Below are 19,916 nucleotides of genomic sequence, written 5' to 3'. Positions count from 1 at the left end.
CCCTCATTAAAAGCAGTGGTTCGCGCTTTCAGTTTCACACGAATGCTGCCATCAATCCACGGTTTCTGGTTAGGGAATGTTTTAATCGTTGCTATGGGAACGACATCTTCAACGCACGTTCTAATGAACTCGCACACCGAATCAGTGTATTCGCTGTATACAGTGTGTGCAAATGGTGTGAGGAGGTCAGGCAATAAATAGGCCATAGTAGCGGAGTAATTACAATTTAGCAAATTAGCACTGGAGTGATAGATGACCAGATAATGATTGAAAAAGAGCAGAAAAGTAAATAACAACAATATGGGGATGGGATAGGTAGATTGGGTGGGCTATTTACAGATGGGCTATGTACAGCTGCAGCGATTGGTTAGCTGCTCAGATCGCTGAAGTTTAAAGTTAGTGAGGGAAATATAAGTCTCCAGCTTCAGCGATTTTTGAAATTCGTTCCAGTCATTGGCAGCAGAGAACTGGAAGGAAAGACGGCCAAAGGAGGTGTTGGCTTTGGGAATGACCAGTGAGACATACCTGCTGGAGCGCGTGCTACGGGTGGGTGTTGTTATCGTGACCAGTGAGCTGAAATAAGGCGGAGCTTTACCTAGCATAGACTTATAGATGACCTGGAGCCAGTGGGTCTGGCGGCGAATATGTAGCGAGGGCCAGCCGACTAGAGCACACAGGTCGCAGTGGTGGGTGGTATAAGTGGCTTTGTTGACAAAACGGATGGCACTGTGATAGACTGTATCCAGTTTGCTGAGTGGAGTATTGGAAGCTATTTTGCAAATGACATCGCCAAAGTCGAGGATCGGTAGGAGGGTATGTTTGGCGGCGTGAGTGAAGGAGGCTTAGTTGCGAAATAGGATGCCGATTCTAGATTTAATTTTGGATTGGAGATGTTTAATATGAGTCTGGAAGGAGAGTTTACAGTCTAGCCAGACACCTAGGTATGTGTAGTTGTCCACATATTCTACTTTAGAAACGTCCAGAGTAGTGATGCTAGTCGGGCAGGTGGGTGCGGGGAGCAAACGTTTGAAAAGCATGCATTTGGTTTTACCAGCTTTTAAGAGCAGTTGGAAGCCACGGAAGGAGTGTTGTATGGCATTGAAGCTCATTTGGAGGTTAGTTAACAGTGTCCAAAGAAGGGCCAGATGTCCAAAGAAGGGCAGGTGTCTTCACTGACATTTTCAACATGTCCCTGATTGAGTCTGTAATACCAACATGTTTCAAGCAGACCACCATAGTCCCTGTACCCAAGAACATAAAAGCAACCTGTCTAAATGACTACAGACCCGTAGCACTCACGTCCGTAGCCACGAAGTACTTTGAAAGGCTGGTAATGGCCCACATCAACACCATTGTCGCAGAAACCCTAGGCCCACTCCAATTTACATACCGCCCAAACAGATCCACAGATGATGCCATCTCTATTGCACGCTACACTGCCCTTTCCCACCTGGACAAAAGGAACACTTATGTGAGAATGCTATTCATTGACTACAGCTCAGCGTTCAACACCATAGTGCCCTCAAAGCTCATCACTAAGCTAAGGATCCTGGGACTAAACACCTCCCTCTGCAACTGGATCCCTGGACTTCCTGACGGGTCGCTCCCAGGTGGTGAGGGTAGGTAGCAACACATCTACCACACTGATCCTCAACACTGGAGCTCCCCAGGGGTGTGTGCTCAGTCCCCACCTGTACTCCCTGTTCACCCACGACTGCATGGCCAGGCACGACTCCAACACCATCATTAAGTTTGCAGACGACACAACAGTGGTAGGCCTGAACACCGACAACGACGAGACAACCTATAGGGAGGAGGTCAGAGACCTGGCTGGATGGTGCCAGAATAACAACCTCTCCCTCAACGTAACCAAGACTAAGGAGATGATTGTGGACTACAGGAAAGGGAGGACCGAGCACACCCCCATTCTCATCGACGGGGCTGTAGTGGAGCAGGTTGAGAGCTTCAAGTTCCTTGGTGTCCACATCAACAACAAACTAGAATGGTCCAAACACACCAAGACAGTTGTGAAGAGGGAACGACAAAGCCTATTCTCCCTCAGGAAACTAAAAAGATTTGGCATGGGTCCTGAGATCCTCAAAAGGTTCTACAGCTGCAACATCGAGAGCATCCTGACTGGTTGCATCACTGCCTGGTACGGCAATTGCTCAGACCTCAACCGCAAGGCACTACAGAGGGTAGTGCGAATGGCCCAGTACATCACTGGGGCTAAGCTGCCTGCCATCCAGGACCTCTACACCAGGCAGTGTCAGAGGAAGGCCCTAAAAACTGTCAAGACCCCAGTCACCCCAGTCATAGACTGTTCTCTCTAATACCGCATGGCAAGCGGTACCGGAGTGCCAAGTCTAGGACAAAAAGGTTTCTCAACAGTTTTTACCCCCAAGCCATAAGACTCCTGAACAGGTCATCAAATGGCTGCCCAGACTATTTGCATTGTGTGCCCCCCCCCACCAACCCCTCTTGTAAGCTGCTGCTCCTCTCTGTTTATCATATATGCATAGTCACTTTAACTATACATTAATGTACATACTACCGCAATTGGGCCGACCAACCAGTGCTCCCACACATTGGCTAACCGGGCTATCTGCATTGTGTCCCGCCACCCACCAACCCCTCTTATACGCTACTGCTACTCTCTGTTCATCATATATGAATTGTCACTTTAACCATATCTACATGTACATTCTACCTCAATCAGCCTGACTAACCGGTGTCTTTATGTAGCCTCGCTACTTTTATAGCCTTGCTACTGTATATATACGTTATTTTTCACTGTCTTTTTACTGTTGTTTTATTTCTTTACTTACCTATTGTTCACCTAATACATTTTTTGCACTATTGGTTAGAATCTGTAAGTAAGCATTTCACTGTAAGGTCTACACCTGTTGTATTTGGCGCACGTGACAAACTTTGATTTGATTTATACAGAATGGTGTCGTCTGCGTAGACGTGGATCAGGGAATTACCTGCAGCAAGAGCGACATTGTTGATATATACAGAGAAAAGAGTTGGCCTGAGAATTTAACCCTGTGGTACCCCCATAGAGACTGCCAGAGGTCCGGACAAAAGGCCTTCCGATTTGACACACTGAACTCTGTCACAGAAGTAGTTGGTGAACCAAGCAAGGCAGTCATTTGAGGAACCAAGGCTGTTGAGTCTGCCGATAAGAAAACGGTGATTGACAGAGTCGAAAGCCTTGGCCAGGTCAATGAAGACAGCTGCACAGTACTGTCTTTTATCGATGGTGGTTATGATATTGTTTAGTACCTTGAGCGTGGCTGAGGTGCACCTGTGACCAGCTCGGAAGCCGGATTGCACAGCGGAGAAGGTACGGTGAGATTTAAAATGGTCAGTGATCTGTTTATTAACTTGGCTTTCAAATACTTTAGAAAGGCAGGGCAGGATGGATATAGGTATATAAAAGTTTGGGTCTAGAGTGTCTCCCCCTTTGAAGAGGGGGATGACAGCGGCAGCTTTCCAATCATTACGGATCTCGGACGATATGAAAGAGAGTTTGAACAGACTGGTAATAGGGGTTGCAACAATGGCGGTGGATAACTTTAGAAAGGGAGGGTCCAGATTGTCAAGCCCAGCTGATTTGTATGGGTCCAGGTTTGCAGCTCTTTCAGAACATCTGCTATCTGGATTTGGGTGAAGGAGAAGCTGGGGAGGCTTGGGCAAGTAGCTGCGGGGGGTGCAGAGCTGGTGGCTGGGGTAGCCAGGAGGAAAGCATGGCCAGCCGTAGAGAAATGCTTATTGAAATTCTCGATTATCGTGGATTTATCGGTGGTGACAGTGTTACCTAGCCTCAGTGCAGTGGGCAGCTGGGTTGATGTGCTCTTATTCTCCATGGACTTTACAGTGTCCCAAAAAATGTTTGAGTTAAAGCTACAGGATGCAAATTTCTCTTTGAAGCTTTGCTTTCCTGACTGACTGCGTGTATTAGTTCCTGACTTCCCTGAAAAGTTGCATATCGCGGGGACTATTCGATGCTTGTGCAGTCATCCACAGGATGTTTTTATGCTGGTTGAGGGCAGTCAGGTCTGGAGTGAACCAAGGGCTATATCTGTTCTTAGTTATACATTTTTTGAAAGGGGCATGCTTATTTAAGATGGTGAGGAAATTACTTTTAAAGAATGACCAGGCATCCTCAACTGACGGGATGGGGTCAATATCCTTCCAGGATACCCGGGCCAGGTCTATTAGAAAGGCCTGCTCGCAGAAGTGTTTTAGGGAGTGCTTGACAGTGACCGCGGACCCATAGCGGATGCAGGCAATGAGGCAGTGATCGCTGAGATCCTGATTGAAAACAGCAGAGGTGTATTTGGACGGCAAGTTGGTCAGGATAATATCTATGAGGGTGCCCATATTTACGGATTTAGGGTTGTACCTGGTGGTTTCCTTGATAATTTGTGTGAGATTGAGGGCATCTAGCTTAGATTGTAGGACTGCCGGGGTGTTAAGCATATCCCAGTTAGGTCACCTAACAGGAACTCTGAAGATAGATAAGGGGAAATCAATTCACATATGGTGTCCAGGGCACAGCTGGGAGCTGAGGGGGGTCTGTAACAGGCGGCAACAATGAGAGACTTATTTCTGGAGAGATTAATTTTAAAAATTAGAAGCTCAAACTGTGTGGGCATAGACCTGGAAAGTATGACAGAACTTTGCAGGCTATCTCTGGAGTAGATTGCAACTCCTCCCCCTTTGGCAGTTCTATCTTGATGGAAAATGTTGTAGTTGGGTATGGAAATCTCAGAATTTTTGGTGGCCTTCCTAAGCCAGGATTCAGACACGGCAAGGACATCAGGGTTGGCGGAGGGTGCTAAAGCAGTGAGTAAAAACAAACTTAGGGAGGAGGCTTTTGATGTTAACGTGCTTGAAACCAAGGCTTTTTCGGTTACAGAAGTCAACAAATGAGAGAGCCTGGGGACACGCAGGGCCTGGGTTAACCTCCACATCACCCGAGGAACAGAGAAGGAGTAGGATTAGGGTACGGCTAAAGGATATCAAAACTGGTCGTCTAGTGCGTTGGGGACAGAGAATAAAAGGAGCAGATTTCTGGGCGTGGTAGAATAGATTCAGGGTACAATGTACAGACAGGAGTATGATGGGGTGTGGGTACAGTGGAGGTAAACCCAGGCACTGAGTGATGATAAGAGGGGTTGCATCTCTGGATGCGCTAGTTATGCTGGGTGAGGTCACCACATGTGTGGGAGGTGGGACAAAGGAGGTATCTGAGGCATGTTTAGTGGGACTAGGGGCTCTGCAGTAAACCTTAACACTGATAACTATCCTAAACAACAGTATACAAGACATATTGACATTTGAGAGAGACATAAAGCGAGGCATAAAGCAATCACAGGTGTTGATTGGGAGAGCTAGCTAAGACAACAACAGGTAAGACAACAACAGCTAATCAGCTAAGACAACATCAACAGGTAAAATGGCGATGAATGGGCAGAAAGGGTCGGTTAACTACACACAGGGCCTGCGTTCTGTGTGTTTCGTTTAGGAGTTAACCGAACTGAAACATGCTAACGCCTGAGTTGATCAGAAAACACTTGTATGAGTGATAGTCTGTTGAACCAATAGGCAATTCATCAGGGATGTCTGTCGCTCTGCCTTTGCTTCAACACTGCCTTTACCCTGGGCTTTCATCTATAGCTGTAAGACTAGCAAAGTCTCAGACAAAAAAAAACACCAAAATGACTGACTTTGTCTATGCAATAGCGATTCTGCATAAAATGTAAATGCTTTGGAATGTTACTTGTCAATTCCTCTGAGTTTTGACTCAGTCTTTCAAAATGATACTGAGTGGTCTTCCCTTGCCTAACTGTACGTGGTGAAACTGGAAATCCCATAATATGACGGCACGTTGAATATGTGCTGCTTCACTACCCTGAGAAAACCCATCTGCTACGGTGTCTCACATTCACTGCATAGTAGCATACTGTATGCACACAGGTCTGGTCTGGGGCTTCCACTGTGGTTTCACTTATTTACATTGTCTATAGTTGTCCCGTTGAGTCACTCCTTTGTGTAAACTGGTCTGAAATGGCAGATGTGAAATAAAGTATTTTTCGTATCATTCTAGTCTCCTTACATTCTTAATGTATGTCTGTCAATGTCTCTCTCTTCCTCTCTCTCTCTATTTCTACTCTCTATTATCTCTGATAGGAACTAGCCTTCCCCCGTCCTGCTCGGCGTGAGGAGCTGAGTTAAGGTGAATGGTGAAATGAAGGGGCGTGAAGAGGCAGAAGGAGACTGAGAGCCTTGCCTTTCATCAGCAGCTGCTGACTCAGTTTCTGAAAGCAAAATGTCACCCCTCCAGCCTGCTTGGCCAGCAGCTAATCCGTTTGGAGAATCGATTCCATTTTAACGGTGTGCTGTGGAGTGGCCTGATGTATGGCTGGAGTGTGTGTGTGTGTGTGTGTGTGTGTGTGTGTGTGTGTGTGTGTGTGTGTGTGTGTGTGTGTGTGTGTGTGTGTGTGTGTGTGTGTGTGTGTGTGTGTGTGTGTGTGTGTGTGTGTGTATTTGTGTGTGTGTGTATTTTTGTGTGTGTGTGTGTGTGTGTGTGTGTGTGTGTGTGCGCACAGAGGGCCTAGTGGAGTGTGTGTTTTCTGTTGTTGCCTTAACCACGTTTTTTTTGTGTGTGAAACCGAAGTTAGAAGTAATACAAATGTGTTCATGGTATTGCCATGCATTATATGTCTTGAGAAATGTTGGCTTCCCGAAAAAAAACACTTCCACTTCCAGGTGCTGCGTTTGGCCAAGTGACAGTCGTTAAGTCGGAAAACTCTCATATTTCAAATGCCTAGCAGCGTTCCCGAAGGACACTTACTTAGAGGAGGAAAATGGACTGTGGACCAAATTCTGCTTCATAAATTAGTCATTAGTCACTGAATAGTTTATGTGTTTATGCAGTATCAATCACACAAGTCAACATGTAATTTACTGTTCAGTCTCTAGGGACCAACACTGCTGGGATTGGGTGCATGTAGGCCTTTCTATCTGTAATGGAGGTTATTCAATGAGATTCATATTTCCTGATTGTTTTTTGTCTCCAGCCATATACTTAGCTATGTACAAACATACACGCACATAACTAACAAAAGCTGCTTTTGTGTGTAAAGGTTACCAGGACCTGAGGCTTACAGGGATCTAAGATATGACTCGCACACGTCTCTGTCTCTTCTACTCCCTGTCAGTCTTTCAATGCATCTCCCTCAGAGGGCACCCTTCTGTGCTTGTTTTGTTCAGTCTGCTTGTAAAGCTGGTAGACGGCTGCTGCTGGCCCTCTCCCAATGAACTCAGTTTAACCTCTTTCTCGCTCTCTCTATCTCTATTAGAAAAGCACATGTGCACGTGTGAGCTCACAAACATTGTTTTTTAAATATTTAAATCTGTTTTTTTCCATCTTTAGTTGTTCTGCCAGATGATGTCACTGGCATCACTCATTGTATGCTCAATGAGAGATTGCTGGATGAAGTTTTACCTGTTATGGAAAATCTGGTATCCTAAATGAGATCCAAAACATATTCACTTTAACCCTGTCTGTCCCTCTACCACAAGGTGTCACTGTGCTCCTCCAGCTAGAGAATGTGTCAATATTACAATGTGCAGCATTTTAAAGTTTGAGTATCCATGGTGATCATATCCATACATGATCACTTTGATGACTAATATCAATGGGATGTTTTACAGTCAATCAAAAGGTTTTTCGTATTCTACAATGCAGGATTTGTTTGCAGTTGGTGTGTGTAGATCTGTGTAAATCTGTGTGAATAGTGTGTAGCACATATTTGACCATTTAACTTATTTACAGTTGGAAAGGGCTGAGAAAAAGACTCCCTCTGGGAAGTGACACACAGACTCTCTCTGCTAACACCTATCAGGCTCTGGTGCGGTCTGCAGCCAAAACATTATATTTATATGAATGGAGAAAGATGCTGTGCCTAAATCTACTGCCTGCAAGGACCTAGCAAAAGATTAATCACTTTAATTTTGTATTTCTTTCACTCCACCATGCATTTTTACTATAAAGTGCTTTGCTTTTAGTCAAATGAGACAAAAGCCACTGCCTATATTGTTCACAAACAAAGTACTTATAAAATAGATGCTATTTTCCATCTGACCTAACAGAATCTTAGCTGTGTGTTGAAGGTCTGTCTGTCAGCGGCTATTTGAGTGCATAGCAGAACATAGAGGGTACAAAGGCCTACAAATCCAAGAAAAGTTTCTCACTCTTGGCCTTGCTACTTCCTAGAACTGGGCATCTCCATCTCTTCAAATTCCCATTGGTTTTCTCCACTTTCTTCCCATTGAGACACATTGAAGGCAACATGTGCACATGTTGGCCTATTCTTGTAAACACCTGTTATGTGGTTCATCAATAGACAATGTACTGTAGTGCTATTTAGAAATGGATCTCATTGCTCTTACAAAGGCTACTTCAGTTATTACAAGACTACTTCTAATGATGATTATAACAATAGCATATAACATGATAATATGTAGGAAAATAATAAACTATTTCTCCTTCATCTATTTATTATTATTATTGTTGTTATTTCATCATCAATACAGAATTTGATCATTTGATCATTTAATTGCCTTACATTTGTTAGGTTAGGCTATATTATGCTGGTAAATTAACTTACTGAAGTAGGGACAAAATTTTGCACATGTTAATGTTTTCATATGACAATATTCGCCTGTCAAACAGAAAACGCCGGAAGTGGGCGGTTAGAGATAGGGAGAGAACTTAGAGGGTTCCTGCTATCTAGAATCCTTGGGAAGCCTCTACCCCCCATTGAAGTTGACATTTAAAATAGTTAAGGTAAGGGCAAGGGTTAGGTAAGGCTTATGGTTAATGTTAAGGTTTACGATATGGACGTCCCAAGGATCCTTTATTGCACTGACTGACCGATCCTAGAGTGGAGCGCAAGCGAAAGGCACAAGAGAGAGAATGAAAAAAACTGCGTAGCGAACAGTTAGAAAGAGACGGGAGAGGTTCATTTTCTGGGTCGTGCGTACGTTGCGGAGCTTTCCCTTACTTTTATGCAAAAGACAACTCAATTGATCGTCCTGTCAAGGTAGGTTTGTTAACTATGTCAGCTTCGAGAAGATTTTGGAAAAGCATATTTTGTGCAGACGGTTTCTATTGCGAAAGAATGTTCCGACAGCGCTTTGTAAACAAACTATGGTTAGAGTTGTGTGGCTCTGCCGTCTTTTAGGCTAGCCAAGCGTGGCTATAATGTCACCGACAATACCACATGTGAAGCTACAAATATATTTTTAGTGTTTACAATATTGATTGAGTGTATTGTTAATATAATATTTACTTTGTTACTGGTGTTTGTTGACCCTTTCTCCTATATATATATTGAATCAACAGGCTGAGTCCAACCCCCTCCTGGGAGTCAAGCGAGAACTCGAATACGCTAGATCATTTATTTTCTTCAACATTGCACAACGTTTTTAACATAACATCTTAACGGCTATATTATTAACATCATTTGCATGTAGGCTATAACACATGTTATACGGATCATTGAAATAGCGTGTAGCCTAGGTCAAACGCAAATTGGAATGTGAGTTTATTCTATCAAACCGTTAGCCAGCGTGAGGCGCATATTATGGTATAATGAATGTGCGTGTGGAACTCCTCTCAAGAAGTTGTGTTGTAGCCTAACAGGTGAAAGTTCAACTTGTATTGCACATCTATTTTAGTTAGGTAACTTTCGAAATTAGATAAGAACTAGATAAATAAATGATCAATGCCGATGTAAAAAAATATGGTGTCTGCCTGTCAATGTAAAAATAAGCAGTTGTATTATTATTTATGCTAGACAAGCAGTTATATTTTTATGTATATATTTCATTTAGACAAATACGCTATATATTATTGGAATGACTTTCAGTGCAACAAAGAAACTATGAGTAATAATCCTCTCTAAAGTGTTTGTGGAGATGGCACATTATTTGGCAGAATATTTTTCTGAGATGTTTTTTATTTTGTCCAAGTTTGCTGGTGAAAATGGGCGTCTACCATTTTAAAATGAACTGAATAATTTGACAAACTGTTAACAACCATGTTATAATACACAACTGTGCACAATTGCTACTGTAGGCCATATTGGCTGCAGACTTTTAATGTGGTGTTGATATGCCGGTAAAGTAGTCCAATGTTTATCTTATTGCACCCTGAGAGCAAGGCAGCCTGGCTATTGGTCAGGTGATGCAGTCAAGGTGTGACATTCTCTCTGCTCCTGTTTATTTGAGTGCTTTATGACAGTTGTTCTCCAAGCCTCCTTACCACAACTGAGTAAACATGGGTGTTTGGAACACAAACAATGGATTTAATTTAAAGAGGCTTTATGTCAATGATTCCTAATTAAATCTGGAATAAAACAAGCCACTTCATCTAGTTGTACTAATAGTCTCCCAATCCCTCATTGATATATGTCAGTTAGTGTTTTACTTGTTTTATAACAAAATGGCCACACAGGATGCTGTGTAAAATGTGGTCAGTCGTCATAACAATGAAAACAAACATGAAAACAAATAACAAGCAAGTGCTGTATGAGTAATCCGTTTAGTACCAAAACTGTTATTTTTGCTTTCTTATTCCTCTCTTGTGAGAAATGAGCTCAACATATTTTGTACACAATGGGCTTCAACTAACCGGAGAGAGATGAATGGATTCACATTGTGTTATAAAGGGAGCTCATTCACTAGTTTCCCATCACATTTGTTGCTATTGGGGTTAGAAGAAGCTCCATCACAGTATCGATGACGTGGACGTCGATTAAATGCGGAAAGCACATTTCGGTGGAATACATTCAGTTGTGCAACTGACTAGATATCCCCCTTTCCCTTTCCCTAATTAATGTCACAGAAGCCACAGATGTGTTTGCAATAAAATGCCACTGAAAGCAGTGCTGTATGGTTGTGGTTGTTGTCACTGAAGACATGGACATGTCCCGTAATAGTGCACTGTGTGACTCACATGTAAAGGTATGTAATTGGAAACATAGTTGTTGGTGTTTAGCTGAAATGTCACCACATGCATTGATGTTATAGTGTTTTACTAGACTGTCATATGGCTTAACCTTACAAGCACAGACAGGTCTCTGTATAAAGGAAATACCCCTAAATTGTTGATGTGTTGATGACTAAAATGTCAATGTCACTGCGAGCTTGAGTGGTGATAAGATTTGTGTGTGTGTCCACGTGTGTGTGCTTTACAACCACACTGAGTATGGACATTGATGTTTGTTTAAAGAAACTCAGATAAAGAAAGTCATTACTTCCTGCGATGCAGTTTGATTGCACCCCACCTTGTCCCTGTGTATCCTACCTCTTTCATGTTATAATGACATTATACACACACCAACTGACAGCAGCACAGGTCAGGATGCTTTGATGAGTGTTTTGCTAACCAGGGGTAACAGTCAGGTGCACTAGTAGACTTCCTTGACCCAACCCACCACCCCTTAAAAAGAAATTGATTTGGTAGATGTTTTCATTATTCTGACCTCCTGCAGTTATAGTTTTGCCTGACGACTCATTCTGAATTTAACTCTGCTGCTCTATCGATTGCTCCATACATTCATGGTGGAGAAGAAATGGTACTGGGTGTGGTGTTTGGCCGAAGGGATGTGGATGGGTAGTCAGGCTAGTTATAATTGGAAGACGAAGTGTAAACTCTAACATACCTTTGTATTTGTGGTACTAGGTCCTGTAGATTTTCCATAATGGATTGTCTGCCCAGCTTCATCTGCACAATTTGGGATGTGTTTTCCCTCTCTAAAATACATAAGCACTTGGTCAGACATCAATGGAAACCGTTATGGTAAACCATCAAGGATTGTTTGCACCACTTAACCCTGACCCACTTGACATTATGTGAAGCGCTGCCTGGGGAGCCCACACGGTTAATTCAACTGGACTATGTAACTGGCCATTTCCACTGCCAAGACAAAGTTTCAGAGGTCGTGTTGGGTCTGGCTGACGCGGACAGTTGCCATGCTGGGCACACATGAGTTGGACAGCACAACCTGTCCTAGGCAGGGAGGGAGCAGAAACAGACACAGAGAGACAACCCTAGAAACAGCAGGGGAACAGGGGAAACCCTATGTTTAAGGATCCTGTCTCTCAACAGGCAGGGCAGGCCATGTGGTCACAGCATGCCCGTGTGCTTAGCCAGAGTTCCCCCACTTTATCTCCTTCCCTGCTACCAGGAAAGCCATGGCAGTGATACTGACCTGATGGGTCTTTACTGGAAGGGCTGGAGGAAGGAAGATGAGAGATTTTGGTGCATGGGTGGGTTGTTTTGGTGCATGGGTGGATTGTTTTGGTGCATGGGTGGGTTGTTTTGGTGCATGGGTGGGTTGCTCTGATGCTGGTGAAAAGGGATGGTTAGTTGAAGTATTCCATGCATGCCTGTGATGAATTCATGGATGTAACACGTTTGAATTCTGTAGCTTCCATGGCGCTGTGAGGTCCCCTAGGCAGAGAGCTCTGTATATATTGTACATATTTTAGGGCTGACCCCAGTTAGTCGACTGGTCAATTGTTTGGTCAATAGGCTGCTGGTTGGCTGAGATTTCTTTAGTCAAGTAGTCGCAATTTATAATTTTTTTCATGGGGCACAAGACACCTGACATCTGATTCGCACCTGTCTCAGTGGACTAATCCAATGCGGAGGCCACAGGGATGGCATAGTCCATCACTCTAAGACATGTGATACTGGTAGTGTATATGCTTATATTATGTAAAAATAATGGTGCAACACTAATATATCTAATATATCAAACAAATGTGCTTTGTCCCGCGTTGGGTACGTTCGCTGTCCACATTTCTGAAAGATAATCTTCAGTGTACCTTTCCCTATGTTGCCATATGCATAATAGCAAAGTTAACCAGCATATTAGGATTGAGAACAATGCGGCGGAGGTAGCAGAGACGAGGAAACAGCCATTGCCTTAGCCTAATTGTCCTTAGTGAGGAAATCCCAAATTCATTAGGTCTATAATCAATAGCCTAACAGTTAAATGTGCCTGGCTTTATAAAATCATTCATATACAGGGCCTTCGGAAAGTATTCATACCCCTTGACTTTTCCCACCTTTTGTTACGTTACAGGCGTATTCTAAAATTGATTAAATATTTTTTCCCCTAAGCAATATACACACAATATCCCATAATGACATAGCGAAAACAGGTTTTTAGGAATTTTTGCTAATTTCTTAAAAATTCTAAACAGAAATACATTATTTATGTAAGTATTCAGACTCTTTGCTAGGAGACTCAAAATTAAGCTCTGGTGCTTCCTGTTTCCATTGATCATTCTTAAGATGTTTCTACAACTTGATTGGAGTCCACCTGTGGTAAATTCAATTGATTGGACATGATTTGGAAAGGCACACACCTGTCTATATAAGGTCCCAGAGTTGATAGTACATGTCAGAGCAAAAACCAAGCCAAGAGGTCGAAGGAATTGTCCGTAGAGCTCCGAGACAGGATTGTGTCAAGGCACAGATCTGGGGAAGGGTACTAAATAATTCTGCAGCATTGATGGTCCAAGAACACAGTGGCCTCCATCATTCTTAAATGGAAGAAGTTTGGAACCACCAAGACTTCCTAGAGCTGGCCTCCCTGCCAAACTGAGAAATCGGGGGAGAAGGGCCTTGGTCAGGGAGGTGATCAAGAACCCAATGATCACTCTGACAGAGCTCTAGAGTTCCCCTGTGGAGATGGGAGAACCTTCCAGAAGGACAACCATCTCTGCAGAACACCACCAATCAGGCCTTTATTGTAGAGTGGCCAGATGGAAGCTACTCCTCAGTAAAAGGCACATGACAGCCCGCTTTGAGTTTGCCAAAAGGCACCTAAAGGACTATCAGACCATGAGAAACAAGATTCTCTGGTCTGATGAAACCAAGATTGAACTCTTTAGCCTGAATGCCAAGCATCGCGTCTGTAGGAAACCTGGCACCATTTTTAGGGGCAGGGACTGGGAGACTAGTCAGGATTGAGGCAAAGATGAAAGAAGTACATAGACATCCTTGGTGAAAACCTGCTCCAGAGCTCTCAGGATCTCAGACTGGGGCAAAGGTTCACCTTCCAACAAGACAATGACCCTAAGCACACAGCCAAGACAACGCTTGAGTGGCTTCGGGACAAGTCTCTGAATGTCCTTGAGTGGCCCAGCCAGAGCCTGGACTTGAACCCGATCTAAAATCTCTGGAGAGACCTGAAAATAGCTGTGCAGCAATGCTCCCCATCCAACCTGACAGAGCTTGAGAGGTCGGCAGGGAAGAATGGGAGAAACTCCCCAAATACAGGGGTGCCAATACAGGGGTGCCAGTTTTCACTATGGGGTATTGTGTATAGATTTTTCAGAATTTGTAAAAAATTTAATACATTTTTGAATAAGGCTGTAATGTAACAAAATGTGGAAAAAGTCAAGGAGTTTGAATACTTTATGAAGGTACTGTATATCTACAGAAATAAGACCGATGTAGCTTTGGTTAGCCTGTTTGGGTGTTTGTTTAATAGCCTACTAATTCCATGAGCACCAAGCCTCATGCAACTGCAAAATGTCAGATGAAGCAATTTCACAGATTCTGCTTTTTGATCTATGCTATGCTGTAATAAAGGCTTTACATTTTATTTTTGTTAGAACAGACTGGTATTACTTAGAATTGATTTAGTGTTGTTTACACCTCCAAACAGTCAGAAAAATAATATTGTAGTCTAACAGCACCTGTCATTTATTTTGATTTATTTTTTACCTTTATTTAACTAGGCAAGTCGGTTAAGAACAATGATGGCTTAAGAACAGTGGGTTAACTGCCTTGTTCAGGGGCAGAACAACAGATTTTTACCTTGTCAGTTCAGGGATTCGATCTTGCAACCTTTCGTTTACTAGTCCAATACTCTAACCACTAGGCTACCTGCCATTGCTGTACTGAAAAACACTATACAAAAACAATCTGTTATTATTATGGTTATTATTGTTATTATTAATAATAATGGTGCATACTGTATATGGGAAAAGTTCCTGGCTTGGTTATCAGTCACTAGTCCCTTGACCTGTCAGGATGCTGTCAGGAATCACTTCTGAAAGAGGCCGACGATCTCATAAAGATAAGGAGAGGCGGGCAGTAGCGGTGCTTGGGGGGGGGGGAATCACTAAGGAAGCCATGCAAGCCAGGTAAAAAAAGCCATTTTACAACCTATGTGTTGTGATAATTGCATTGTTTGTTCTATAACCTGTTAGTTAATATGCATTGCCACCGTGATATATTGGCTTAAGGTTGAGACAATAAGAAGACACAGTGGCAGAATAAATTAAACCACACCCTTGTTTCATCACAAAACTGGATAGCTACCTCTGTCCAGTGAAGTCCACAAAGCATATTGCATGTAACAAACAGCTACATGACCGATAGCATGGACCACTAAACAACTATTGATTTAGAACCATGGAGAGTTACAGCAAGTCACAAAGAAAACAGGAGCTGCCTCCACTATTCCTGCACCATTTCAACTTCAACATTTCAACATCATCAAATCACCTCTGCTTAGTCGAATACAGACAGTGACAACTAGGATACCAAAAATAATTGAGTCCAATCAATGAAAGCTAAATATGATGTGGCTGTCCATGGTTCTGATTTCCATGTTTGTGTGTACGCGTGTGTGCATGCATTTGTGCGTGCAAGTAGAACAAACATGTCGACCCACCCTACTTGTAGAGAAACAACCAATGCCATCCTCCTCTCTTTCACGAATCTATCATACAGTACACGCTCTTAGTTTTTGTTGTCGTAGGCTACCTGTCTAAAAATGCTTGCTTGCTAGCCTAACTTCCTTTCATGGCCAACGATGCACCAGGCCAGTTAACATTAGCGTACTACATCTAGCTACATGTTGAACTTTCATCCTCTCAGTCCAGGGGCACAATGTATGGTTAGATCAGAATCACAGTTATAATCATTGTCCAGTACAGAGAATTATGTCAAACCCCAAGTCCAAATCCCTATCGCCATCCATGGCTAATTTAGGAAAGGGCCGACTTTAGCTAGCTAGCCACCGGAGGACAATGACAACAATATTTGTTTTACTGTAAATTACGTGTTCCTTTGGATGTGATGTGATTGGAGTAAAGCTAAATCCAAACTGGCTTCCCTTGACACTTTTTTGTTGGTGCACAGTTCAGCTCACTCAGCTTCTCTCAACGCTGATTGGCTATTCTTTATCAAGGGAAGCCAAATGCTTGCTGGCTTCCCTTGCTTTCAATTCTACCGGCGGCAACAATGTCATACTCTTTTAAACCAGACAACATCAGATAGATGACCTACACATATTGAAGGAAAATGATGAAACACAGGGAGACCGAAGATGGAGGGGGGTCTGGCATCTCTTGGCGTCCATGAATACACGCCGCTGGAGGAGGGAGGGAAGGAGGAAGAAAAAGGAAAAGGGGAGGAGGTGTAGGGGTAGGATAATCAAATCTTAGATTAGGACTAAGAGGGGGTTCCAATTTGAGCATGAGGAAGTGTTGCCCAATCAGAGTGCGGTGTCATGTAGGCTACAAGGAAGTGGGCGCGTTCAACATTGCAGCCGACTTTAAAGGCGAGTCGAGACTGACTGATCGACAAATCACCTTGCATCTAAAAAACAACTCAATCTTATTTGTAGATCAGTCAGTCACGATTTACCCATGATACATTGCGGTATTAATGATCTCAAACACAGCCAATGAGTACCTAAGTGTGTGCCATGGCCTTTTTCAGATGGCCATGGTGTTGATTGGTTTCTTTTTACATTCTCTCTTTTTTTTCTCTCTCTCTCTCTCTCTCTCTCTCTCTCTCTCTCTCTCTCTCTCTCTCTGCCTTCAGCTGAGTAACAGTGTGTTGTCCAGTCCAAGCAGAGATTAAACCTGTAAGGTGAGCGTGAAACGGGTTGAACATTTTTAAGCAGAGAGTGGAGGAAGGGAGGAAGAGAGAAAGACAGTTAAAGGGAAAGAGATACTGTAGTAGGGGAGGAGTCCCGGGGTCTATGAGAAAGCATGTGGTGGTGAAAGAAAGGCTCACGCTAACCCCTACCCCCACTAACCCCGCCCCTTTCAGTTGGGCTCAAACTAATCCTGTAGTCACATGACCTCCAGAGCTCTCAGCCTTGCCTAGGCAAGACTGATCCGTCTGTCAAATACATCATGTAGCATGGGTCATGGTTGACAGCTACATTACATTACTCTGAAGTTTGTATCCAGTAACACTAAATGGGCTATATTGTTAACAAGAGGTTTATCATCCAACTAAAATCCTTCCTTTTTAAAATGGTTAAGATGGTCCACATAGTCATCAACACCCATAGAGTTGAATCACTCCTGCTGGTCTTGATGTGCCAGTGCAACGTAACTCTCACGCTCTCACTTTTGCTCTCTCTCTTTCACTGTATTTCTCTGATAGACTGTAAAAATATATGTATTTGAAAGATTTCTCTGTTCCTCTGTGTTGCACACCAGACTCTGAGACACGTGATAAAGCCTCCGGATATTATCTTTGTGACACACAAGAAATTACCAGCGCTCTTGAAGAAGGTCACTCTCAGCCCTCGCTCTCAGCCAGCCATGGGAAGGTAGCATGCAAATTAGGGAGGGGCATGTGGCTGTGAGCATCACGTTTTTTTCAAATGTCACCTGTGGATATTTTTGTTTTTGCTGCGATTCCGAGTTTCTGATTGAGTTAAGCTGACTGGGTTAAATATGATATATATTTATTAAATGCGATGGTCTTTGGATGTACCTTACTTAATTCACTTTTATTTCTGGTTAATTCCTTCTTAAATGTCCTTTGGCATTGTTTTGTGGTTGGGTGTTGGGGGATAACTGGTGTTATCTATCCTTGTTGCAATATGCAAATTGTATGCAAATAGTTGGAAACCAGAATCTTACCCAGTTATTTTCTGCAAAGTAAACACACATGAGCAAAATGCTGTTCTATGCTACAACCACTTCACCAGCTTTACATTCAATAGACTCTAAACTAGAGGTCGGCCGATTATGATTTTTTCAACGCCGATACCGATTATTGGAGGACCAAAAAAGCCGATACCGATTAATCAGCCGATTTTTTTATTTTTTTAAATTTGTAATAATGACAATTACAACAATACTGAATTAACACTTATTTTAACTTAATATAAAACATCAATAAAATCAATTTAGGCTCAAATAAATAATGAAACATGTTCAATTTGGTTTAAATAATGCAAAAACAAAGTGTTGGAGAAGAAAGTAATATGTGCCATGTAAAATGTGTGCCATGTAAAATATGTGCCATGTAAAAAAGCTAACGTTTAAGTTCCTTGCTCAGAACATGAGAACATATGAAAGTTGGTGGTTCATTTTAATATGAGACTTCAATATTCCAAGGTAAGAGGTTTTAGGTTGTAGTTAATATAGTATTTATAGGACTATTTCTCTCTATACCATTTGTATTTCATATACCTTTGACTATTGGATGTTCTTATAGGCACTGTATTGCCAGTGTAACAGTATAGCTTCCGTCCCCTTCCTCACCCCTACCTGTGCTCGAACCAGGAACACATCGACAACAGCCACACTCGAAGAATCGTTACCCATCGCTCCACAAAAGCCGTGGCCCTTGCAGCGCAATAAATAACTACTCCAAATCTAAAAGCGAGTGACGTTTGAAACAGTATTAGCGCACACCCAGCTAACTAGCTAACCATTTCACATTAGTTACACCAGCCATTAGGCTGATAGGCTTGAAGTCATAAACAGCGCTGTGCTTGCGAAGAGCTGCTGGCAAAACGCACGAAAGTGCTGTTTGAATGAATGATTACGGGCCTGCTGCTGCTCAGTCAGACTGCTCTATCAAATCAGACTTAATTATAACATAATAACACACAGAAATACGAGCCTTTGGTCATTAATATGATCAAATCCGGAAACTATCATTTCAAAGACAAAACATTTATTATTTCAGTGAAATACGGAACCGTTCTGTATTTTATCTAATGGGTGGCATCCCTAAATCTAAATATTCTTGTTACATTGCACAACCTTCAATGTATGTCATAATTACGTAAAGTTCTGGCAAATTAGTTCACAATGAGCCAGGCAGCCCAAACTGTTGCATATACCCTGACTCTGCGTGCAATGAACGCAAGAGAAATGACACAATTTCACCTGGTTAATATTGTCTGCTAAACTGGATTAGTAGTTATAACTAGTGATTATGATTGATTGTTTTTTATAAGATAAGTTTAATGCTAGCTATCAATTTACCTTGGCTTCTACTGCATTCCTGTAACAGGCAGGCTACTCGTGGAGTGCAATGGTTAGTGCATTGGACTAGTTAACTGTGCAGTTGCAAGATTGAAACCCCTGAGATGTCAAGGTGAAAATCTGTCCCTGAACAAGGCAGTTAACCCACAGTTCCTAGGCATTCATTGAAAATAAGACTTGCCTAGTTAAATAAAAGGTATCAAAAATAAATTAATAAATTAAAATTAAAATTAATCGGCCAAAAATGCCGATTTCCGATTGTTATGAAAACTTGAAATCGGCATTCCGATTAATCGGTCGACCTCTACTCTAGACAAGAGCAGACATTTTCACATTGAAGCTCATTTCCTAACAGGGATGCTCATTTGCGTTCTCATAGCATTTACAGTATATTCTTTCTTAATTTTTTGGGTACTTTTTACCCCTTTTTCGTGATATCTAATTGATAGTTACAGTCTTGTCCCATCGCTGCAACTCCCGTACGGACTCGGGAGAGGCGAAGGTCGAGAGCCATGCGTCCTCCGGAACACGACCCTGCCTAGCAGCACTGCTCGCTTAACCCG

At 42.6% G+C, this 19,916-nt stretch overlaps 1 protein-coding gene across 3 annotated transcripts in view; it reads left to right on the top strand.

Moving 5' to 3' along the window:
- The first annotated feature begins 8,808 nt into the window (after positions 1-8,808).
- The window catches only part of LOC112258659 (signal transducer and activator of transcription 5B-like), an 84,431-nt gene continuing 73,323 nt past the window's right edge, over positions 8,809-19,916 (top strand). The window contains exons 1-2 of one of the 3 annotated variants that reach the window (XM_042327395.1): positions 8,809-9,119; positions 16,937-16,984. The gene's annotated coding sequence lies outside the window, so the exon portion shown is untranslated. The remainder of the gene's footprint in view (positions 9,120-16,936; positions 16,985-19,916) is intronic. The other 2 variants (XM_042327394.1, XM_042327396.1) reach the window with 2 other exon arrangements.

The sequence above is a fragment of the Oncorhynchus tshawytscha genome, linkage group LG09 (genome assembly GCF_018296145.1).
Source record: "Oncorhynchus tshawytscha isolate Ot180627B linkage group LG09, Otsh_v2.0, whole genome shotgun sequence".
NCBI lineage: Eukaryota > Metazoa > Chordata > Actinopteri > Salmoniformes > Salmonidae > Oncorhynchus > Oncorhynchus tshawytscha.
Note: the sequence above shows the minus strand (reverse complement) of the source record. Positions and strands in the feature narration are given on the sequence as shown.